The following is a 14,890-nucleotide window of genomic DNA, read 5'->3' as shown; positions in this document are numbered from 1 at the left end:
AAATTCTCAGTTTGACGTTTTTCTGGCCATGCAGGTAGTGTTAACTGAAGCCACAAACCTGTGTGAGGACTGGTTTGCTGCTAAGATTTTTCAAGGCAGCCGTTCCCCCTCCACCCAGAGTTGAAGCTGAGACAGACTCATTTCCTCTCTGACCCCTTTTCAGGGCAGATTCTTTCTAGCTCACCCTTTCAGTGGTTTCTGATGGAAATGCCCACCTTGTGTGCACCTGAGACTAGTCTTCTAAAACTGAAGCTCTTCTTTCCCACAATTGACACAGGATGCCTCAGGGCTGGCCTCAGGCCTCAGGGCTGGTTCTCCTCCCAGCACCCCTGCTCCAGCTTTGTTTTTAGCATCTGAGAATTTTTCCTTTTCTTTTTCATAAGCCCAGTCATGCATTTAAGAGGACACTTTTTACATTTAATCTAGAACTTTGGGATTTTTTTTTAAAAGATTGATTGATTGATTGATTGCTATGTTGGGTCTTCATTTCTGTGCTAGAGCTTTCTCTAGTTGCGGCAAGCGGGGGCCACTCTTCATCGCGGTGCGCGGGCCTCTCACTATCGTGACCTCTCTTGTTACGGAGCACGGGCTCCAGACGCGCAGGCTCAGTAGTTGTGGCTCACGGGCCTAGTTGCTCCGCGGCATGTGGGATCTTCCCAGACCAGGGCTCGAACCCGTGTCCCCTGCATTAGCAGGCAGATTCTCAATCACTGCGCCACCAGGGAAGCCCAGAACTTTGGGATTTTTGGTGGGAGGGTGTCAGGACAACTTTTTGCTAGACTAGAAACCTCTTGCAGGGCTCCTGCATCCTCTTTGCGGCAAGAGGGCACACTTCTCTTTTCTCATACTTGAGCCTTCTTTTATAACCGCACCCCTCACTCCAACAAACAGCTATTCCATTTCATACAATTTCACATCAAGGAAGCAGAGGAGAAAAAAAGAAATGATGTTCTGTCCTCCCCTTTACCAACTGAGAATATAAACACTCCAAGAGCGGGCACTTCTTTAGGAATGCTTTGTATAGTAAGTAACTGCTCTTAATCATGGGCTCTCACTTGTTTCCACAGATCTGTGTGTTGAATTGGATGTTTACTACCTTTAGATGTACCTTAGATAGATTGTGGAGTTGAGCTGGCTATTTAAAGGCATCCCTGATTGACTGTTTGTATATTAAAAGACATGCTTTGGTTGAATATCATAAGAAATTTTGCTTAAAGTGGGATACTTTTGGCATTGTGCAGCCGTATGTGGATTTAACTAGCACAAGGTAACTTGGGGAAGCCCCTGGCATTATTTTATTGGCCGAAACAATGCCTCTCTCATAATTTATATATTTAACAGTCACCCGACGTCCATCACCCAAACAAAGGGATAGGTAAAGCCATGTTTCTTGGCCTCTGAGAAGTTGCCTTTGCCTGCTGCCTTTCAGCCAGAATGGGCTGGGGACCACGTCAGGCTCACTAGCCAGACGGGAAGGTGCTTTTGCTGAAGTCCGGTCCAGCAGGAGGATGACAGAGTGGTTGATGTGCTTCATTATCCTAAGAGAACAGCTCTCATCACTTCTGTTATTTCCAGGAACAGCTACCTTCCCTTGTTTCTTTCAGCGGTAAGGGAGTGCTCCCAGAGTGGAAGGCAACCCAGCAGCTTTGTCTTTTTTTTTTTTAAAGATTTTTTTTGATTTGGCCCATTTTTTAAAGTCTTTATTGAATTTGTTACAATATTGCTCTGATTTTATGTTCCTGGTTTTCCGGCCGTGAGGCATGTGGGATCCTAGTTCCCCCACCAGGGATCGAACCTGCACCCCCTGCATTGGAAAGCAAAGTCTTAACCACTGGACCGCCAGGGAAGTCCTAGCCCAGCAGCTTTGGACATTTATCTGCATCATCCTTCTGGAAAGCACCACCAGTATTTAGTTTGTTCCTCTCATCCAAAGCAGGGATGCTCATTTCAAGAGAGCAAAGGAGTGTTTCCTCCCATGCCTTCCTTCCCTGTGCTGTGCATAGTACATCCCGAAGACGATGGGGGAACCCAAGGGGTCCCGTGAGCAATAGGCCCCAGAATTATTTAGGGAATTAGGATTGGAAATGAGGTAAACGTTTCCAAAGCTTTGCAAACCATTCTCACAAACCTACAGAGGACAGCTGCAGAGCTTCAAAATGAGAAAGTATAAAATAGTAAAGAACGAGATCAAACCAGATGGGAATAATCACAGCAGTGAATGATCACTTTTCATTTTTGGAATCCTTTAAAGCTGTGCATTGCCTTTGTCAGTACCAAAGATTCTAAGGAAAAGGTGCCCATTCATCAACTGTGCTAAGATTTTTAAAAAATGGATCCTATGCTTTGAGTTTAAAAAAACGTTGAGCAGACGTATGATCTTTATGTTATTTCTGAAAACGTAAGGCCGTTTAGACCTCCTTGCAAGCATCAGCATTCTCACAGTAACCCATTCATCAGCGGAGCCAGCAGTCAGACAGTGGTTAGGCTGTTTGTTGTCTTCCGCTAATCCAAGCGATGGTCTTTCATAAAGCTGCTCCTCTGTGTGCCTCTTCATCCCTAGCTGTCATTTCTTCCACTCCCCCTGAGCGTCTGCATGTCGAAAGCACCCTGGAGCTGCCTTTTCACTGTGCAAGCGCTTGCAGTCTTAATTAACGTGTCCACGTCTGTCAGGAAGCGCAGTGTCCTGTGGCATGTGGCAACATTGATATGGATTGCAGTCTAATTTCGAGCAGCTAAATGTCAGGAGAGCAGAGGCCACCCCGTTTTTGGACCTTGACTTTGAAGGCCGGTCTTGTTGCTAGGCTCCTCATCCCCTCTACCTGCTCCCACGGAGTCGAAGAGAAATTCCCCACAGCTGGAAGAAGACTTAGCACACCATGGCAGCTTCCCTTCACTTCCTTGGACAATGGGAGAAAGTAGCTATTGTTGGCAGCTCCCGAGGCAGCCATTCTTCCTGGGTAGAAATAAGAGGAGGTATCATTTCAACAGGATCTTGAAATATGGGTAAACCTCATCAAATATGGAAAGGGGTGTTTTCAGGGGGTTCCACTTCTGGCTATGAAGGGTACTTATAACAGACCAACATTCCTACCACGAGCAATCGTAAGAGCTGGATAAAATACCAGACACCTGTTTGAAGGCATTGGTGAGTAACCAAGGCAACCAGGATATGGTCTCTGCTTCTCCCTTCAGGGCATTGATGATTCGTGGCATGGAGCCCAGAGGCAGAAGTGCTGCCCAGAGCTTCCGGCAGTCTCAAGGTGCTGGGGACACACTGAAGTCCACTGCCACCAAAGCAGTGAGGATGTGATAAAAGATCGTGAATGGAGACATGTTTTACAATCCCAGTTTGTCACTTAATCAACAATAAATGAGAAATAAAACTGTTCAGTAAGGTACTTGCTCGGCAGCCCATACCTTCCCCTCCCTGGACAGACAAATCTTCATCAGAAAGTTCTTGATGAGTGTGGAATCAGATTCTGGTGGGGGTAGAGTTGCATGTTTCCAGTCCAATGTGGTCAGCCTGACACAAGGGCTGGCTGCTCCATGATGGGTGGCTCGAGCCCTGGAACAGGCACCGTGTCCCTGGACGGGCACCATGTCCCTGGACGGGCACCGTGTCCCTGGATGGGCACCATGTCCCTGGACGGGCACCATGTCCCTGGAACAGGCACCGTGTCCCTGGACGGGCACCGCTGATTTGACCCTCTGGTCTCCCCTTTTCTCTCTTTTCTATGATCACCATTCTTTTAGTTTGCACAGAATTCCTTCAAACAGGGTAAAATATGATTAATTTGGTTTCTGCTCACTAACGTACACTCACATTCGAGTCCTGTCTCCCTGAGACTCCGGGGTGTGCTGAAGCCAGCTCGTACTGGTTTGCCAGAACTGACTGTGCATGTCTCTTCCCAACTCTGCAGCCAATTATTTTGAGTTAGTAGCTTGAATTGGCCGTGGTGGAGCATTGACACCATGGAAGCTGTAAATATTACACATCAGGACTTCTTCCCAGAGAGCCCCTTGTTAAACATTTACCAGCACACCACTGCCCAGATGTCTTCATTGGAGTTTGGGGGGATAGTCCAAAATCTTGGGTCTCACATTTCTAGAAATTTCCCTGATTACTCCTGCAAATCGTTCAGTTATCATTGTCCAAGGGTTCAAGAGTACATCTTGGAGAGCAGCCTCATTTCTCTTATCTCTGGATTCCTGGGGGAACATTCTACTTTTGCCCCATGAACCAGCAAAGGCCAGACTGTGAACAGCCTTGAAGAGCAGTGTAAGACGAGTGACAAAGGAAGATGAGCTCGGAAGCTGCTGTACCATCTGGGGAACGGTGACAGAGGCCTGCATGGGACGCACACGCATCTACCGCCTGGATGGCCATTTCATCTGAGAGCAGCCCCATTCTACCACTTGAGGAAACATTCTCCCAGAATTACTGAGAATCTCAAGGATTCTCAGGATGCCACTATACATCAATCCATTGACACTTCTCTCTCCACACCTGTCTTCCAAATTAGTCAGTGTTTTCAGGGCCCTTGAATCCCAGGAGATAGATATTTTTCAGAAACAGACCCTTAGGTTTGTTATGCAAAAACTAAGTCAAATCAACCACCCAGAGGACGGAAAATCTTTGGTCATGGAGTGACAACTGTCGATGAGAAGAATTCATGGTTTTTACTGTGTTTATTTCTACATGAGCATCTCAGATGACTATTCTTACTAATCTACATCAAGAGTCTATTTCTTGTAACCTGAGATTTTTCCCTGTTAAGCCCTGTAATGACGGTGTCCTGAGCAAGAAAGTTTTTTGTTTTGTCTTGTTTTGTTTTGTTTTGCCTCAGAGTGTAGCCTAAAGTACAGTTCTGATTGCCTTGTAAATAGGATGTTCCTTGAGTAATTATCTCAGTGACCATGGGTGGTTGTAGTTGATTCAGAAAAGTCTCCTTTTGGAGACAGAGTCTGTCCACGCTTCCCATTAAGTCATGAAGACCAAACCCAAGAGTGAGGTTGAATACTTATTCAATATTCACGCAGGGTGATTTGATGGCAGCAAAGAGGACTGAGAAAAATAAACAGCCGTCAGCACAGAAGAACCTCATTAAATCAGCTGATGAGAGCTTGTAGCTTCTCATATTTACAGTAACATGACGGTGTATAAATCAGCATCCTCCTCGAAGGCCAGACCCTCCAAAGAAATGGGCTTTTAAAAAAGGAAGATGCAGAGCTAAAATATTCATATACTTTCTTTTCAAATAATACCTACCTGTGCAGTCCTCTGAGCTTTTCCAAAGATACTTCACCTGCATTTTTTGTTTTGTTTTGTTTTGTTTGTTTGTTTGTTTTTGGCTGCACCACACGGCATGTGGGATCTTAGTTCCCTGACCAGGGATCAAACCCGCGCCCCCTGCAGTGGAAGCCTGGAGTCATAACCACTGGACCGCCAAGGAAGTGCTAGTTACATTATTTTATTGAAATTCTTATAACACATGAGGGGATGAGATGGGCAAACTATGCTGTATTTCTGTCTTCTCTCACCTGCAGGAGATGCTGAGGTTCCAAGAATGATGATGCTGGATCCAGGTGGCCCAGCAGTAGAACCACAGTAATTCAGGTTCAAGATTCTTGGCTTGGCATTTATCGTGCTGACTGCGAGGCTCATGGCAATTTATTTTTGTGAGTGAAACGTACTTAGCTATAGGTGGATGTTTACTTTTGATAAAGATGGTGATAGAAGTAGCAAAAAGAGGGGTCTGGTGTGGTTGGGATTGGGGGACTGACATTGAGGCTGGTGTGGTGGCTTGTCCCAGCAATGGCTCCGACAGACGCCACGCCTGGAATTCACCCCCTGCCTGGGCCCCTCCCACTCTGGCCCTGTGACTCACTTTAACCGATACATCGGGGCCCAAGGATGCTGCACCAATTCTGGGTCTAAGCCTTAAAGATGTTTTTGCACTTTTGGGAGCCCTGAGCTTCCATGTAAAGAGCCCAGTTACCCGGAGAGACCACGTGAAGAAGCCACATTGAGAGGGAGAGGCCCTGAGGCTACAAGGGGAGAGAGAGACAGACAGAGGGACTGACAGGGGAAGGAGGGAGCCCCAGATGAGCCCACCCACCATTCCGGTTGTCCCAGCCATGGCACTGGACACATGGGCAAAGCCATAGCAGAGGTTTCAGCCCCTGCTGCCATCTGACAGCAGCTGCATCCATCAGAGACCCCAAGGGAGACTGGCAGAAAAACTGTTCAGCTGAGCTCTAGTTAATCCCAGATCATGAGAAACAAAGAAATAGTTACTGTTTTAAGCCAGTAAGTTTTGGGGTGGTTGTTATGCAGCAAGAGATACACGAAACAGCTAGAGAAGATTTCATGTATTCATTCATTCACTCATTGGTCGTTTACTAATCATCTACTATGCTCCCATCACTTTCCCTTCTTGTTGCTTCCATCTAGCAGCATTCCAATCATTTCCCTTCGTGCAGCTTTAGCACCCGGCTGCCTGTCTTCCTCTACGCCAGCTGGAATTTTGATAGGGATTCCACTGACTCTGTAGATGGGGACTATTGCCATTCTAACAGTATTAAGTCTTCCAATCCATGAGTATGGCTGTTTTTCCATTTATTTAGCTCTTCTCTAATTTCTTCCAACAATGTTACATAGTTTTAAGTGTTCAAGGCTTACACATCTTTTGTTAAATTTCTTCCTAAGGATTTTATTCTTATTGATGCTGTTGTAATTGCAATTGTCTGTCTCATTTTCAGATTTTTCATTGGTAATGTATAGAATACAGTAGACTTTTGTACATTCATCTTGTATCCTGTAGCTTTGCTGAACTTGTTTATTAGTTCTAATAGTTTTTGTGGATTCCTTAGGATTTTCTACATATAAGATCGTGTTTGTGAATACAAATAGTGTTACCCTTTCATTTCATTTCTTTTTTTAAAAAAAAAAGATTTATTGGGCTTCCCTGGTGGTGCAGTGGTTAAGAATCCTCCTGCCAGTGCAGGGGACACAGGTTTGAGCCCTGGTCCAGGAAGATCCCACATGCCGCGGAGCAACTAAGCCTGTGCACCACAACTACTGAGCCTGCGCTCTAGAGCCCACAAGCCACAACTACTGAGCTCATGTGCCACAACTGCTGAAGCTCACACTCCTAGGGCCCGTGCTCTGCAATAAGAGAAGCCACCACAATGAGAAGCCCTCACACCGCAATGAAGTGTAGCCCCCGCTCGCCGCAACCAGAAAAAAGCCCACGTGCTGCAATGAAGACCCAACGCAGCCAAAAATAAATTAAATCAACAATAATTTATTTATTTAATAAATAAATAAATTTTAATTGTTATTAATAATTATTATTTGATTTAATAAATTAAATAATAATTTATTTATTTCTGGCTGTGTCGGGTCTTCGTTGCAGCATGCGGGATCTTCGTTGAAGCGTGAGGGATCTTGAGTTGCAGTGCACGGGCCCTTTGTTGTGGCGTGCCGGCTTCTCTCTAGTTGTGGTGCTCAGGCTCCAGGATGCATGGGCTCTGTAGTTGTGGCGCGCGGGTTTCAGAGCGCGTGGGCTCTGTAGTTTGTGGCACATGGGCTCTCTAGTTGAGGCGATTGAGCTCAGTAGTTGCGGTGCACGGGCTTAGTTGCCCCCCGGCATGTGGGGTCTTAGTTCCCTGACCGGGGATTGAACCCACATCCCCTGCATTGTAAGGCAGATTCTTTACCACTGGACCACCAGGGAAGTCCCATACCCTTTCATTTCTAATCTGAATGGCTTTTATTTCTTTTTATTGCCTAATTTCCCTGCCTGGAACCTCTAGTAAAAATGTTAAAAGGAAGTAGCAAGGGAAAACATCCCAGTTTTGTTCCTGACCCTGGGGGAATCCTAGGGGGATTCAGCCTTTCATCATTAAGTGTGATTTAACTGTGGGTTTTTCACTGATACTCTTTATCAAGTTGAGGAAGTTCCTTTCTATTCTCAGTTTGCCAAACATTTTTATAAAAAAGTGAATTTTGTCAAATACCTTTTCTGTGTTTATTGAGATGATCGTGTGTTTTTTGTCCTTTATTCTGTTGATACAATATATTAATTGATTTTGAGATGTTAAAACAAACTTGCATTCCTGGGATAAGAATCCCATTTGATTCTGGGATAAATCCCATTTTGGTCATGGTGCATAATCCATTTTATATGTTTCTGGATTCAATTTGCCAGTGTTTTGTTGAGGACTGTTACATAGTATTCAAAAGAGACATGGGTCTATAGTTTTCTATTCTCGGGATGTCTTTGACTGGTTTTAATATCATGGTGATACTGGCCTCATGGAATGAGGTGGGTACTTCTTTTTCATTTATTCACCACAACTCTCAAATGGGAACTCAAAACTGCCAGACAATCCTGCTACACTTCCCTAGTAAATTTACTTTCATACTATTAATAGCTTTTCATCTGTCCTCATATCTAACACTACTTAGTTGATGACTGCCTCATATTTTATGGAGAACAGAGATGTAATTAAATGAGAACTACCCTATTTCCCACACCCAGAGTTACCAAGTCTCTCAGCATCCTTTGCCATGGTTGACTGTTCTCTCCTTGAAATACTTCCTTCTGGAGGCCACTATGATACTGCACTTGTCTGGATCCCTTCCTGCCTCAGAGACTGCCGCTTCTCCACCAGATCTCTAAATGTTGGAGTTCCCTAGGGCTCTGTCCTCTGCTCTTTCCTCTTTTTTTACCTACACTCTCCAGGTGATCTCATGTATCCCTTTAACTTTGACTCAAAAATGTATATGTCCTGCCCTGACCTTTCTCAGGAATTCTAGACTCATATCCAACTGCCTTCTCATTATTGCCATTTGGATGTCTAAAGGCTTCTCAAAGTTAACGCTGCCAAAACCCAACTGTTTCTCCCCTGCACCAGCCCCATCCTGCAGCTGCTTCTCTCCTAGCCTCCCCTGTCCCTGTAGACAGCACTGCCACTAGCTAGGGCATCTTTGATTCGTCCCTTTCTCTCAGATCCCATTTTTTTTTTTTTAATCAGACATTGAGGATTCTTTTTTTAATTAATTAATTTATTTATTTTTGGCTGTGTTGGGTCTTCGTTTCTGTGCGAGGGCTTTCTCTAGTTGTGGCGAGCGGGGGCCACTCTTCATCGCGGTGCGTGGGCCTCTCACTATTGCGGCCTCTCTTGTTGCGGAGCACAGGCTCCAGACGCGCAGGCTCAGTAGTTGTGGCTCACGGGCCTAGTTGCTCCGCGGCATGTGGGATCTTCCCAGACCAGGGCTCGAACCCGCGTCCCCTGCATTGGCAGGCAGATTCTCAACCACTGCGCCACCAGGGAAGCCCCTCAGATCCCATTTTTAAACAGAAAAATTCTGGTTTACTCCACCACCGAAACATAACCTGCCGTATTCAACTACTTTTATCCATTTCCTCTGCTTAAAGATTCCCTGATTTGCTTCCTCTCACACCTGTTATCTCTGAATGCAACTCTTGCTCGTTTTGGTGCACTGATGAACTTTCCTTCCTTCCTTCCTTCCTCCCTCCCTCCCTCCCTCTCTTCCTTCCTTCCTCTCTTTCTTTCTGAAACAAAAGTCAACTTGGGGTCTTGCCTTAAAGAAAAAAATATATGAATACAAGTACTACTATCTTTTTATCAGGAAATAGAATGTCTGGACAGGGATGGCATATACAGGTTGTGCACTGCACAAGTCCAAGGGTGCAAAATGGCATGGTGGTATTCAGCAGCCCTGTAATTATGTATTTTTTTATGAATATATCTTTTATATTATTTACTATTTTATTATTTATTTATTTATGGCTGCATTGGGTCTTCGTTGCTGCTCGCAGGCTCTCTCTAGTTGCGGACAGCGGGGGCTACTCTTTGTTGCAGTGCGTGGGCTTCTCATTGAGGTGGCTTCTCTTTGTTGCAGAGCACGGGTTCTAGGCGTGCGGGCTTCAGTAGTTGTGGCACACGGGCTCAGTAGTTGTGACTCGCGGGCTCTAGAGCGCAGGCTCAGTAGTTGTGGTGCACGGGCTTAGTTGCTCCATGACATGTGGGATCTTCCTGGACCAGGGATCGAACCTGTGTCCCCTGCACTGGCAGGCGGATTCTTAACCACTGCGCCACCAGGGAAGTCCTGTATATTTTTAATTGATAACTTTTATTGTGGCAAAATATAACAAAAATTGATCATTTTAACCATTTTTAAGTGTACAATGCAGTGTCATTAAGTATATTCGCAGTATCGTACAACCTTACCACTATCCATTTCCAGAACTTTAAAATCTGCCCAAACAGAAACTCTCTCCCCGTTAAACACTCACTCCCCATTCCCCCTCCCCCAGCCCCTGGCAACCTCTATTAAACTTTCTGTCTCTATGAATTCTCCGATTATAGGACCTATAGAAATGGAATCATACAATGTTTGTCCTTTTGTGTCTGCTTTATTTTTATGCATTCTTTTGTATTTTTCCATCCTTGAAGAGTTTCGTTTGAAAGTTAAAATTTCAAAGCATTATTTAGCTAGCACACAGGTTAACATTCTACCTTTGAACAAATTTAGTTCAAGATATTTTTGAAACTAGTTTATCTTTTCTTTATAGTTTATCTTTTTAATTTATCTTGCCTTTTTTTGCAGATTACTTAGCTGTAAATTGTAGTTTGACTCATAGGGTCTCTTAATATTACGTTTTTTTGAAAAGAAGACATTTTACCATGATAAAGATTCTTTGTTTGGTCAAACTTTAGTCAGGCTCCTAAACCTCCTCCTAGGCCAATCTGGGGGTCCCTGTTAAATCTAGCTTTGGCAAGCACCCTGCTAAGTCGATTTAACCAGAACCCCCATCCTTGATACTTGATCACCCTCGATAATCTGATCTGGTTCCTCACCACCACCACCCCCCGCCCCCGGCCCCGCACCAGGTGATGCCTTAACAGCCTGGCCTGTCTTCAGCAAGAATCCTGTTAGGTTGGCTTTGCCAGAATCCCCCTTTCCCCTGATGTTTCCTCTTAGTCAGTTTCCATCCACTGACTCCTGCTTCTCCTTGGCTCTAAATCCCCACCTGCCCACCCTGTATTCAGAGCAGAGCCCAATCTCTTTCCCCTGACTGCAGAATCCCATTGCAGTGGTCCCTGCACATATCATGATGGTCCTGAATAAAGTCTGCCTTACCGTCTTTAACAAGTGTCATTGAATAATTTTTTAAAAATCATTGCAAATTAAATTCATGGCAAAGTCTTTAATATAAAAAGAAATGTATGTGGGGGACTTCCCTGGTGGCGCAGTGGTTAAGAATCTGCCTGCCAATGCAGGGGACACGGGTTCGAGCCCTGGCCCAGAAAGATCCCACATGCCGCAGAGCAACTAAGCCCGTGCGCCACAACTACTGAGCCAGCGCTCTAGAGCCTGTGGGCCACAACTGCTGAGTCCATGTGCCACAACTACTGAAGCCCGCACGCCTAGAGCCCGTGCTCCACAAGAAGAGAAGACACCACAGTGAGAAGACCGCGCACCGCGACGAAGAGTAGCCCCCGCTCGCCGCCACTAGAGAAAGCCCACGCACAGCAATGAAGACCCAATGCAGCCAAAAATTTAAAAAATAAATAAATTTATTTAAAAAAAGAAAGAAATGTATGTGACTTTCATCAACCATTTTTCTTTTCTTTGTGACCGTAGCAGGAGTTTAGATTTTATTTCAAAAATGTTTTTTCCCATTCACACCAAGACCAGATTCCACCCACCCCCCCACCCCACCCCCAACCCGTCACCAGCCTTTTTTCTTTTTCCACTGATTTCCAGTCTAAGCCAGAGTTCATACTTCCTGCCAGAAAAATCCAATCAACTCTCCCTGCTTTGCAGCCAGACCCAGTCAGCTCTGCATTGGTGCCCAGGTTAACCGCAGGCCTCAGGAGAGAGAGGGTGGGAACAGAAGGTCCCTCATCGTGGGCTTCATGCACTGCTCTCGAAGGGCACTGCCAAGTCTGTCCTGAACGTCCTTCCCCTGCCCCACACTGCTGCCCCCCTACCCTTTCTCCCAAGACTGAAGACAGCCAGTCTCCTGACTTTGCCATCTTTTGGAGAAAGGAAAGAACGGTCTCACATACCTCTTGTTCAGGATTATAGGTTTAAAGTCAGCTTGGATTGGCTGCTTCTGGACTTTTCTCCTCTTTACCTGCCTGCTAGTCTTTGTGCTAGGAGCTACCAGGACAGAGTCTGCCTCAGTCCTGACGATGGTGATGGTGATGATGGTGATGATCATGGTGATGGTGATGATGGTGGTGATGAGACGATGATGATGGTGATGATGATGATGGTGGTGATGGTGGTGATGGTGAGGATGATGATGGTGATGGTGATGATGATGATGGTGATGGTGATTATGATGGTGGTGATGGTGATGATGGTGATGGTGATGATGGTGATGGTGATGATGATGATGGTGATGATGATGGTGGTGATGGTGGTGATGGTGATGATGATGATGGTGATGGTGATGATGATGATGGTGATGGTGATTATGATGGTGGTGATGGTGATGATGGTGATGGTGATGATGGTGATGATGGTGATGGTGATGATGATGATGGTGGTGATGGTGGTGATGCTGATGATGATGATGATGGTGATTATGATGGTGATGATGGTGATTATGATGATGGTGGTGATGATGGTGATGATGGTGATTATGATGGTGGTGATGGTGATGATGGTGATGATGCTGATGCTGATGATGGTGATGATGATGGTGGTGGTGATGATGGTGATGATGAGGATGATGCTGATGCTGATGGTGATCATGATGATGGTGGTGATGGTGATGGTGATGATGATGGTGATGATGGTGGTGAGACGATGATGATGGTGATGATGATGGTGATGGTGATGATGATGATGGTGATGATGATGATGGTGATGATGATGATGATGGTGATGATGGTGATGGTGATGATGGTGATGATGGTGATGGTGATGATGATGGTGATGAGGATGATGCTGATGCTGATGGTGATGATGATGATAGTAACGAGCTAACATATGTGCAGCCCTCTCCACCTCTACATATTGGCTCATGTAATCCTCATAACAACCTGAAAGGGTAAGGAAACTGAGGCATGAGAGATTGAGCTGATGGCCCTGGTCACAGTTGAGTATCTGAGGCCACGTCTGAGCTGCAGCTGGCTTCCAGAGCCTGCACTCTGAGCCACAGGAAACTCTCTGGGACCTGCTCCCAGTCTAGCACTGAATCTTCGTTTAGTGGATGCCTGAGCTAAGGTCCTTAAATATCACTCTTCCTTCTTAGAGAAGAACCACTGAGGCCATTTAAGCATTGGCACAGTTGCAACCACTTCAGGTAATTTTATTTGTCATGGAACATCAACTTTTACATGATGTGTCCACAATATCTACTCACCATGATCCTTAAATCAATAAATACAATGTGTTTAAATTGATAAATAGAATGTATTCAAATATAATATAAATAAACACAATGTATCCAGATACGTAGTAAACAAACACAGTGCATTTAAATCAATGAATGAAATGATTAAGGGACCCTAAATGGACACTTACCTGGTTCCAGAGGGTTCTCTAGTTTCAATACTTTCCAGCTAGAAATTCTAAGAGAGAGGTAGTCTACACAGTGTCGTATTTCAGTTACTTTCATATTTTCTCAGTGTTTCCAAGAACTTTCTCTGAACTTCTCAGGCCCCTTATCATTCCCTATAGAATTGTAGTTATTTTATTTATTTATTTATTTATTTGTTTATTTATGGCTGCGTTGTGTCTTTGTTGCTGTGCATTGGGCTTTCTCTAGTTGTGGCGAGCAGGGGCTACTCTTCGTTGCAGTGCGTGGGCTTCTCATTGCGGTGGCTTCTCTTGTTGCAGAGCACAGGCTCTAGGCACATGGGCTCAGTAGTTGTGGCACATGGGCTGTAGAGCGCAGGCTCAGGAGCTGAGGCACACGGGCTTAGTTGCATCGCGGCATGTGGGATCTTCCTGGACCAGGGCTCGAACCTGTGTCCCCTGCATAGGCAGGTGGATTCTTAACCACTGCGCCACCAGGGAAGTCTAAGAATTGTAGTTATTTATGTGCCAATTTCATCTCTAAGTGTATCGAGGTCAGGCTTGATCTTTGAGTCATCTGTCTGTCCATCCTCCTTTCCACCCACTAGACCCACCCTTCCCCAGATGGCGTCTAGCACCATCCCTTGCCCATTGTTAGGACTCAGTACATATTTGATGTTTGAAAGAATGAACAGTCCACTAAGACATTGCCTGATGGAAAAGATCCAAGTACACACACCCAAGCTTGTCTCCATGGCCCAAATCAGGATCACTCAGGATTTCTCTATTGATCTTTCACTGTATCCAAAAGGGCTAGACCATGAAGGCAAAGCAGTTACTTTCATTAGAGTCCAAATGAGACTAGTGAAGTTTTATGGATATTTGAAAAAAGACATTTAGTTCAAACAAGGAACGTCCAGCTCCCATTTCCATCACCACAATCACTCTCCGTGAGTCAGTGTTGGGTTTCGGCCTCCATGACCCTGAGATTGTTTCAGTGGTCCCTCCATCCCGGTGCACTGGTCAGTTGCTGTTCCACAGCCTCAGTTCTGAATCACCTGAAGCTCATGATATACAAGTTCCCATTCGATGGGCTAAGTGTCTTTTCTGCAGGAAGGTGAAACATCCCTCAATTACAGTTGTCATGATTTCTTAAGTAACGCTATTGATACCAGGACTCAGTTCTGGATACATAGGGAATGGCTGTGGTCTCTACCCTCGAATTTATATTTTCATTGGGAATATTTAAAAGTGACAGTAGAAGTTAAACGACAGTCTGAGTTTAGCAATGATAGAAGGCAAGAGCAAAAGCTGTATCCC

At 45.1% G+C, this 14,890-nt stretch overlaps 1 long non-coding RNA gene across 1 annotated transcript in view; it reads left to right on the top strand.

Moving 5' to 3' along the window:
* Positions 1–11,264, top strand: part of LOC309608656 — a 39,506-nt gene extending 28,242 nt beyond the window's left edge. The window contains exon 3 of the long non-coding RNA XR_014233039.1: positions 5,548–11,264. This is a non-coding gene — a long non-coding RNA (uncharacterized lncRNA). The remainder of the gene's footprint in view (positions 1–5,547) is intronic.
* Positions 11,265–14,890: the final 3,626 nt, after the last annotated feature.

This window comes from Balaenoptera borealis (genome assembly GCF_965194805.1).
Source record: "Balaenoptera borealis genome assembly, chromosome: 13".
In the NCBI taxonomy this organism is placed as follows: Eukaryota; Metazoa; Chordata; class Mammalia; order Artiodactyla; family Balaenopteridae; genus Balaenoptera; species Balaenoptera borealis.
Note: the sequence above shows the minus strand (reverse complement) of the source record. Positions and strands in the feature narration are given on the sequence as shown.